At 37.8% G+C, this 8,609-nt stretch overlaps 1 long non-coding RNA gene across 2 annotated transcripts in view; it reads left to right on the top strand.

The window, feature by feature from the left end:
• The first annotated feature begins 1,893 nt into the window (after positions 1-1,893).
• LOC114212442 (uncharacterized) overlaps positions 1,894-8,609 on the top strand; it is a 282,523-nt gene continuing 275,807 nt past the window's right edge. Inside the window, exons 1-2 of one of the 2 annotated variants that reach the window (XR_003609963.2) lie at positions 1,894-1,995; positions 2,545-2,652. This is a non-coding gene — a long non-coding RNA (uncharacterized LOC114212442). Of the gene's footprint in view, positions 1,996-2,349; positions 2,653-8,609 lie in introns of those variants that run through there. The other variant, XR_003609962.2, reaches the window with a different exon arrangement.

Raw genomic sequence — 8,609 nt, 5'->3', positions numbered from 1 at the left:
CCACCAGAAGCAGCAGAAAGGGAGAAGTGGTCACATTGTCTTTGCAGCAACAACAGAAATGGTGACAAACACCACCACATCAGCATTCATCTACTCTTCCCATGGTATCAGGATGCATTATTTCCTTTATTATTAATTATATGTGTTTCCAGGGAGGGCAAATATATTATTACGATTATTACGAATAGCAAAAGAGGAAATCCTTTCTGGTGCCACTTGGCATTAAGTACAGTAGCGTATGTAATGAGTGAGTGATGACAGGAAACAGCAGCAGCGTTGAGTTCTGGCATCCCTCCTACAAACCCGCTCCAACTCGCTCTTGGTAGTCAGAGGCTTTCAAACAGAAAGTTCATGTAAAACCATTATTGAACACTGACAGGAAGGAACTGAGACAGGAGGGAGTGGTGTGTATTTGTGCAGAAGGGGAAGGAGGGAGGGAGGGAAGGAGGGAGAGAAGGAGAGACTAGGAGAGAGAATGAGTTAGTCATCATCTTGCACAGACAACACCATAAGGGGGCAGGTGCTTTGCATAATTATAAAGATAGACGTACACATGCACACACACTTGCACACACAGAAGAAATCATTTTGGTTTATATCCTATCATTTCCAAAAACAGCTTTACGTTATAATGATTGTGAACCTTCCTGGATGGGTGAGCTCAGTAGGTTTAAGGGGGTAGAGCAGGTAGCCTGGCAGGAGATGGGTTCAGAAGAAGGGTCACTCCTGAAGAGCAAAGGGACATGACAGGCAATGAAGCAGACATGAAAAGAAAAGAGGTGAAAGGACCCTGGGGAAAATGTCACATGTATTGATTAAGCTTTATTTCTCTTTGGGAGAAAGTGACATTTCTGCTATTAGATCATGGACATATAAGGAAAGTAGATGGCTCACTGCTTTTCATTTTCTTCCACAGTGCTTAGGGCACCTTTGACCAGAGGGTACCTGGAAGGCTTTCTGTTGCATTATTATAAACAGGATAATTATTTTAGCGGTTTTTTTTTAAAGCACCAATGTGGTGACATTGCTCTTTCTTTAGCAAGAGAGATAGCATTGGTTGCCACAGCTGCATCCTTTGATTAGACACAAATGACGGTAAAATGATAGAAGTTTTCTGTTACATTTCTTCCACCCTACTCTTCCCTAGCTCCAATCTTCTTCTCTAGCTTTGCTCAGGGGATTTAAGTTACTCTTTCCATGTTTGTAGAGTCTGTGATACACCACCTCAGAGGCATTGGTCATTCTCCTAATCAGGTAGTAGAGAAATACCTAACCCTCCCCTCATCCCCATGCAGTCCGTGTCCTCGCCTCAGAAGCGAGGCTAGTTTCTAGCAACTTTCACAGGTTTTTCCCTTCTCAACTACCGCCTTGACAGAGTCCTATCTCTACCTCAAGTCCAGCCACGCTACCAAGCACCCCAACTGAAAACTACATCCAGTATCCGAGATGCAGTGCACCCTGCACCACGCAGCCTCTGCTCCTGTTTCCTACTCTTCACTAAAGTGGACTCTTCATAAGCAAAAAATGTATTGCAAATTAAAACTCTGCCCCCTCCCCGCATTTTTAACCCCGCCGCCCCTAACGCTTGCCGCCTGCTTCCCTTCGAAAACGCAACCAAACAAAAACCGAAATAACCAAAAGCACGCAAACACCTGAAGAAGCGCAACCGGGATCTACACCTGGACAAGTCCTCTGTGGCTTTAGTGGTCGGGAATAGCTTCCTCTCCCCGGGCGGACCGCTTTATCCCGGAGCCCGGGGGTCATGCCACGGCCTACGGGTCGCGGGGTCCGCTCGGTCGAGCCCAGGCAGCGCGTGGTGACCTCCCAGTTTCCCCTCCTCCCGCCCTGGCTCTCACTCCCGCACAGCCGCCGTTGCCGCCACCCGGGCTGGCGCTCAGAACATCCCGCGCCACGTCTTCCCCGCCCCGGCTCCCCCTCGCCAGAGCCCGGCCCGCGCCGCTGGCAGCCATCAAGTGGCTCGTTAAGGAAATGCAGGTGAGTGCATGCGGCCGAGCGGCTGCTGCTGGAGACGTGGGGTGTGTGCCTGTGTGTGCGAGCGGGGGGAAGAGGGAGCGCGAGCCGGCGAGCGAGTGCGGGAGCGGCCGGGAGATGCTCGCCGCCTCTGCTCCCCGCCCCACCGCGCCCGCACCCGCACCCAGCGGCCCGAGCGCGTGGGGCAACGCCTCGCCCTGACAGCCGCTCGTCTCCCCGCGGTCTCGGTGGCAGCTCAGCCGGCCACCCAGCAGCCTCCCCCCGCCCAGGCGGCCCCCTCCCAGCACGAGCCCTCCCGCTGCTCCTCCTCCTCAGCCTCCTCCCCTCGCGCGCCGCTGACAGGCAGCCTCGGCGGGGAGAGAGTGCAGGTACTTTGCCTTCAGAATAATTTTCAGGACACAAGCAAGCTTTCGGAGCGCCCTTATTTTCTTCGGTCGTTGCCCCTTCCCTCCGGAAAAAGAAGATCCCACTTTTGAAACAAACAGCCCCTGAAGCACCCTACCCAAGGCAAAGCCCGATGGGCTGCTGTGCATGTGCTATCCTTTCTTGCAGTTTATTCTGGGCCTGTGTGGAATAGAAAGACAATTCTTTATTTGACTGGTAGGAAAGAAAAGAGAAGACTCCTCAGGGTTTCCAAGGAGGACTGGAGCGTCTGCTTTAGTAAGTAAACTGTGCTTTTGTATTTCTTTTCTCTAAAGTGAGGCATATGCTGAATGCTCTCCCTTCAAATGGTATAGACACAGTTCGTTTTACCGGGGACGAAGTTGACTTATATAACTTAAGTAGTTCTTAATTGAGAAGTGGTTTGCCAAGCTCTTTATTTATTTGTTTTATTATTTATTTATTTATTTATTTATTTATTTATTTATTTATTTATTTTTGAAGAACATTGAGAAGACTTCAGTATGGGGAACCTTACTGGGGATCTGATTTCTAAACGTTTATTGTTTAAGGGCTGTTGGAAGCCTGGCCTGTGAAATGTTGGTTGGTTCTAAGATTTAAGAATGGTTACCTAGAAAAAGCTTGAGAATTCTAACCTGGTTCACTTCTCCTGCTACCTTCCACCTCAACCTTAACCCACACCAACTCCCATCCTTCTCTGACTTCACTTGGTTGCTTGCTTTATCTTTAGTCCTGAAGACAGCTTGCCAAAAAATTGGGTCAAGGGAAAGTTAATAAAGATGGTTTGAAAGACCGGGAGAAAATCCTGTTGAGGTTTCTAATGCCTGTAGGTAGATGAGATGTGGAAGAAAATCCTGAAACCAGGCTAGTTTGGATAATTTGGATGAAATTAATTTAGAGAGGGAATGTGAAAAGTGCTTTGGAGAGGGTAGGAGCTGAGGCTGTGACTTTGACACAGCAGGTTATAAACTGTGACAGGGACTCAGCAGCTAGTGACAGGCTTAAGGTGTCTCCTAGGGCTGAATATCTCTGCATCAAAAACTTTTGCAGGCAGTATTCCTCTTGGGGCTAACATCACCATGTCAGTAGCTGCAGCATTTCTGTAAAAACAAGTAGGACACTCTTCCTTTCTCTCTGAAAGGGTTAATGATATATTTAAAAAGAATAAAAGATATACAGTCTAGCATTTGCCAGTATTTTGTAATATCTAAATAAAACCCTTGTGTTATGTCAGTAAAAATATAGTTGAGTCAGTTTGTTTTGCACAAGAGGGAGAGAATCAATAACATTTCAGCATTTTTTTTCTTTATTACTGCCAAATGGACTCGGAATTTAATTCTTCTTTCATTGTTACATATACAGTAGATACAATAGGAATTGCAATTTAGATACAACAGAGCTGAATTTTAACAAAGTCAAAGTTCTCTGACATAATAGCATTCATGCTGACTAGTGTAGAATAGTAATTTTAAAAGTTTGTTTTATCTTTAACTTTCAATTTTCTGTTTCAGTGTAAAGCACACTTTTACAAGCAAATATCTTTAAGAGTTATGAACCAGATTGAAAATTAAAGCCACTTATCTCACAGAATTTTTTTTTCAACAGAACACCTTACCATCAAATAATACCTAAGCGCCCTCTTCTATTTAATTGCCAATACTGATAAAGTAAAAAAAAAAAGTTACCTTTATATTTACTCAGATGAGTATATAAAAGTGGCAATATTCATTTGTCACTGATTTTTAAAATTTTAAGAGTAAACTAATGTACAATGGTTTTAAAAAGGAAAGATCTTTTAGAGTTGCTATGGTTCTTCAATGTCAAAAACTCTGAATATCTTGGGACATAAGTTTTTAGGGTAATGAAATAACAGTAGGATAGTTGATGAATTCGTTGACATGAAGTTATAATATATGGAAATCGTTCAGGAAACATATGTCATTGTTTCTTGTATATTACTTTATTTTCTATCAAATGGGTTTTCTTAGAGGTATTGCTATTCTCAGCTGCCATTTCTGCTATTGGTTTAAAATGAATTCAAGTAATTTAAAATTAAGCCCTTGTTTGATCATATTTGTAAAGCATATGACCTCTACTAACTTGTGACCTCAAATATCTGAAAGGATATCTGATGTTTGAAAAAGCAATTATCAAAAAATAAAAGGTAAGAGTGTACTGAAATAGCCAATTTTTTGAGTGGTTCAAACATGTTATTACATATATTATTATAAGACACTTTTCTACAGTAGAAAAGACATGACAGAATTGTTGATCCTGTTCAAATTGCTGAAAGCAAAGATTTACAATTAACATGAAAATTAATGTGACACACATTCTGCCTATGTTCTAATTATGTTTTTGTGCTAAGGAAGATAGCCTGAATTAAAACCATTTCTAGTCAGGCTTGCACATACTATATTTGATCACTTTCAAAAAAAGTCAAAACTGGACGGGGTGATCAAATTGTCGGGGTTTGTTTTGTTTTCTTGTTTTCTTTCTCTCTTTTTTTTTTGCCACAAGTTTTCTATGCAATACAGAGATGGTTGCAACTTTAAAGTTGAAAAAATAAAGTTGCTAGTGTCAGCAGTAATGTGTTTTATTATGCAATTGTTCTTGTTATTCAGATCAGATAATGGCCCTATGAAATACATAAGCAGTCTGCAGGGAATGAATGATTAATTCCTCTAACATGTGCTTACTAAAGGAGTTCTTACTAATAAAGTGCTGTATACCTGCATTTGCTTACAGTTGCAGTTGGTGAAGGCAAACATACTTTTCTGTTCCTTTAATATTAACATAGAATTTACAGGTCTAGTCCTGTAACTATAATAACTTAAAGATGATTTTGTGGAACACATAATCTTGTATTTTATAGAACCCTTTGGATATATTTGATTGCTATTTCCTTAAAACAATTGATTTAGAAAGTAAAATATTGTTATTTAAATGTGATACTAAAGGACTGAACTATTAAAATTTTTGTTTTTCTCTCAGTGGAATGACATTCTTTCTCTCCTGTGTATTACTATTTGGATATGGATGCAAACTGCAAGTGCAAAGAATGTTTTTCTTTAGTAATATTAAGTGTAAGAGAAAAGTGAAAATATTATTATTATAAAATAATTAGCTAGATACTCTGTTAAAATTTTGGGAATGGCTAATAGTGCACATGACCATTGTGGTTACCACTGGGTAAATTGTTTTGCAGTTAGAGGTGTATCCTTGATTAACTTTCGATATCTTTGCATTTCTAAGACTGGATTATAGGTGTAGTTGGGAAATGGATGGATTTTATGTGGTGATTTGATAACAGGTGACCTGAAATGCATACTACACATTTTAAACTTACCTACCCAATGTCTTCTGTTTTTAGAAATTTCTAAAAAATGTGATATTTCAAAATTGTCTAATTGAATATATCAATGTGCATCTCTCACATTTAACACAACAAATAACTTTATTTCAAGATTCCTCTGTTGTTTGGAGAAAATAACTTAATTTCAGTAGTATTATTTTGGACTTACACTTATAATGAATTTAATAAACTTTAACAATGCAAATTATATGATAGTATATATTTGATAATACTAATTTGAGAGTTATAGTGAAAATTGGATGAGTAGGATTTTGTATCCAGTTGAGTGCCATTTGAATTTATCTCCTTATATATTTAAGTGCAAATTTTTTATGACTGTTGTCGGTTCACTGGATTTTAATCAGGCTGTTCAAAAGCAATTTGGCATCCATAAAGAATAAATGAATTTCCACTGGTAGAATCAATGAGGAAGTTAACTGTACCTGCAATAATGGTTATGTTTTTTCAAACCCTTAAAAAAATTTGTTGAATGAAAGAAAATGAATGAAGAATCAAAAATGAACATTGCTCATTAGCTAAACTCTTATATGAGTGTAGAATCAAATGTTTTGAATTTTTCTCTCATCTTTATAATTGGCAGGGTGACTCCAGGGAGGTAACTTGGACTCTCCGAGTTTTCTCCTGGGTTTTTCTCCTCTGTCCAGTAAAGAGAAATTGACCTACAATTTGAGACAGTTTAAATTCCAAAATCTCATGGAACAAGATAACTAGTAATATAATTAATAGTAGCATTTAGCAAATTGTTAGATTATACTGTGGCACCTTGAGAACCCAAAGAGGAGTTGCGGCAGCCATCTTGTTTAGAGAAAAGCTAAGGAAATTGTCCCCCCATATTGGAGGTGACTGGACCCTGTTGTTATGTGGATTAAATATTTATGTGGAAGAGAGTGTGGAAGGAAGGCAGTGGATTAAAATTCCTCTAAACCACCCTTTCCTCCAGCTACTGAAAAAATATTATATAAGTAAATATTTTTGGATTTGTTATTCTATTTAATACCAAAAGGTCATGAGAAGATAAAAATGAAAGAAATTGCATAGTGTCTTTTGACTTCATTTTTTTTCTCCTCTTAGTTTATTATATATTCTATTTTACAATATCATGTTTAGATAAATATGCACAGTTTAATTATATTGTTTTTATTTCCCTGAGATACATGTTATAAACTGTCACAGCTAGAAGTAACCACATAAAAATTCATTTCAGCCCCTGTATTTTAAAGAGGAAACTAAAGACTTCAGAGGTTAAAATCTACAAAGGTGACATATACTTCCCAAGTTCACAGAGAGGTCTTATATCACAAAGCAGTAGTATCTAAGATGATACATTGACAGGTAAATACATAAACAATAATTTATATACCTGTTAGTAAATTATTAATAAAAATTCCAATTGATGATGTATGATACATTTATCTAAAAAGATTTTATAATGACAAAGCTTCTAATCATGGAAAGTGAACACAGAGAAAGAATATATACAATATTAATTTTGAGTGCTTGCTTTTCTTATAGAAAACCAAGATTGTATTACTAGATAGAATTCATGTTATATAATTGATGAAATTGAAAAGATTTTCCCTCTAAGAGAATCAGTATGTCCAATCTTTCCCTTTTCTGATATAAATATTTGGGTGGTAGCAAGTGGACCTCTAACTCCACAAAATGTTTTATATTTTAAATCACTGGACAATGGGAAATCATGCTGTATTTAAAATTTATTTACTTCTGAATGCAAGATATAGCTGATTAATTAGAGAGCTTATTTGCTTTCCATTTTGTGTGTTTGGTTGTGTGCATGTGTGTGCGTGTATGTTTAAGCACAGGTGTTCAAGATGGAACTTAGTGAAAATGGTGCACTTAAAATTTTAGAAGTGTATGTGTAATAATTGAATAGTCAAAGAGAGATAACATACATTAGGGTATGATATATCAAATTGCTCTCTGACTGATTCTTAAATCAAATGAAAGTTCAACAGTATACCATATTACCAAGGTCTTGCCTTGTTTAATAAGCCCATATATTTTCTAAATACCACATTATAATAATTAAATCTTCTTAAGGTTGAGATTATAGAATTGCAGAGAACATAATTTCTGTTCTTTCACATTATTATTACAGACCTTACTTCCCTGGTTTAGTATAGGTACTTACATTAGGTGCTAAAAAAGGAAAGGAAAAAAATCAGTATTTGATTATGACATGGTTAGTTACTTAAAAGCTGCCATCATTAATCTCAAGTTAAATTAAATGTATTATCTTAACTTGGATACCTTATTATCATTCATTGCCTATTTGATTTACTTTGTAAGGGAACAATAAAAGTATTACACTTAAACACAGAATTAGTGAATTTCATAAAATTCCTTTTAAGCATGCAATTATTTAACTAATCAGCTATGCAAGTATATTAATTCATTTACTCTATAGGAACTGCTGTGGATTATACTTTTAAAAAACTATCCAAAGTTATATTTCTCAAGTGTAGTTTGTATTCAAAAGGGGACCCATCAATAGCTAAATAAGAAAACAAAGCTGGGAAAGTCTGAGTGCACATACTCCTTTTTACTATTTACCTGCTAATTACATGCATCATGGGATTTGTATCACAGGATATACTCCAATTCCTTTGGTTAGATGGACCTGATAGCTTAGGACAAAGGTCTAGAACATAGCTTCCTTCCAATTCCAAAAAAGGTTAATTTAGAATACAGAACCAGAAAAAAAAAATAAGCAAGAGCAATAGAATGCTTCCTGTTTTTAAAATGAAGTGGTCTAGGTCATTTGTCCAAGGTGGAAAAATACCCACTTAAGTTTCTATTCCTGAAATGTTGTCCCAGT

The sequence above is a fragment of the Eumetopias jubatus genome, unplaced genomic scaffold (assembly GCF_037043125.1).
Source record: "Eumetopias jubatus isolate StellerSeaLion01/CBP00866 unplaced genomic scaffold, mEumJub1_p1.0 scaffold_15, whole genome shotgun sequence".
In the NCBI taxonomy this organism is placed as follows: Eukaryota; Metazoa; Chordata; class Mammalia; order Carnivora; family Otariidae; genus Eumetopias; species Eumetopias jubatus.
Note: the sequence above shows the minus strand (reverse complement) of the source record. Positions and strands in the feature narration are given on the sequence as shown.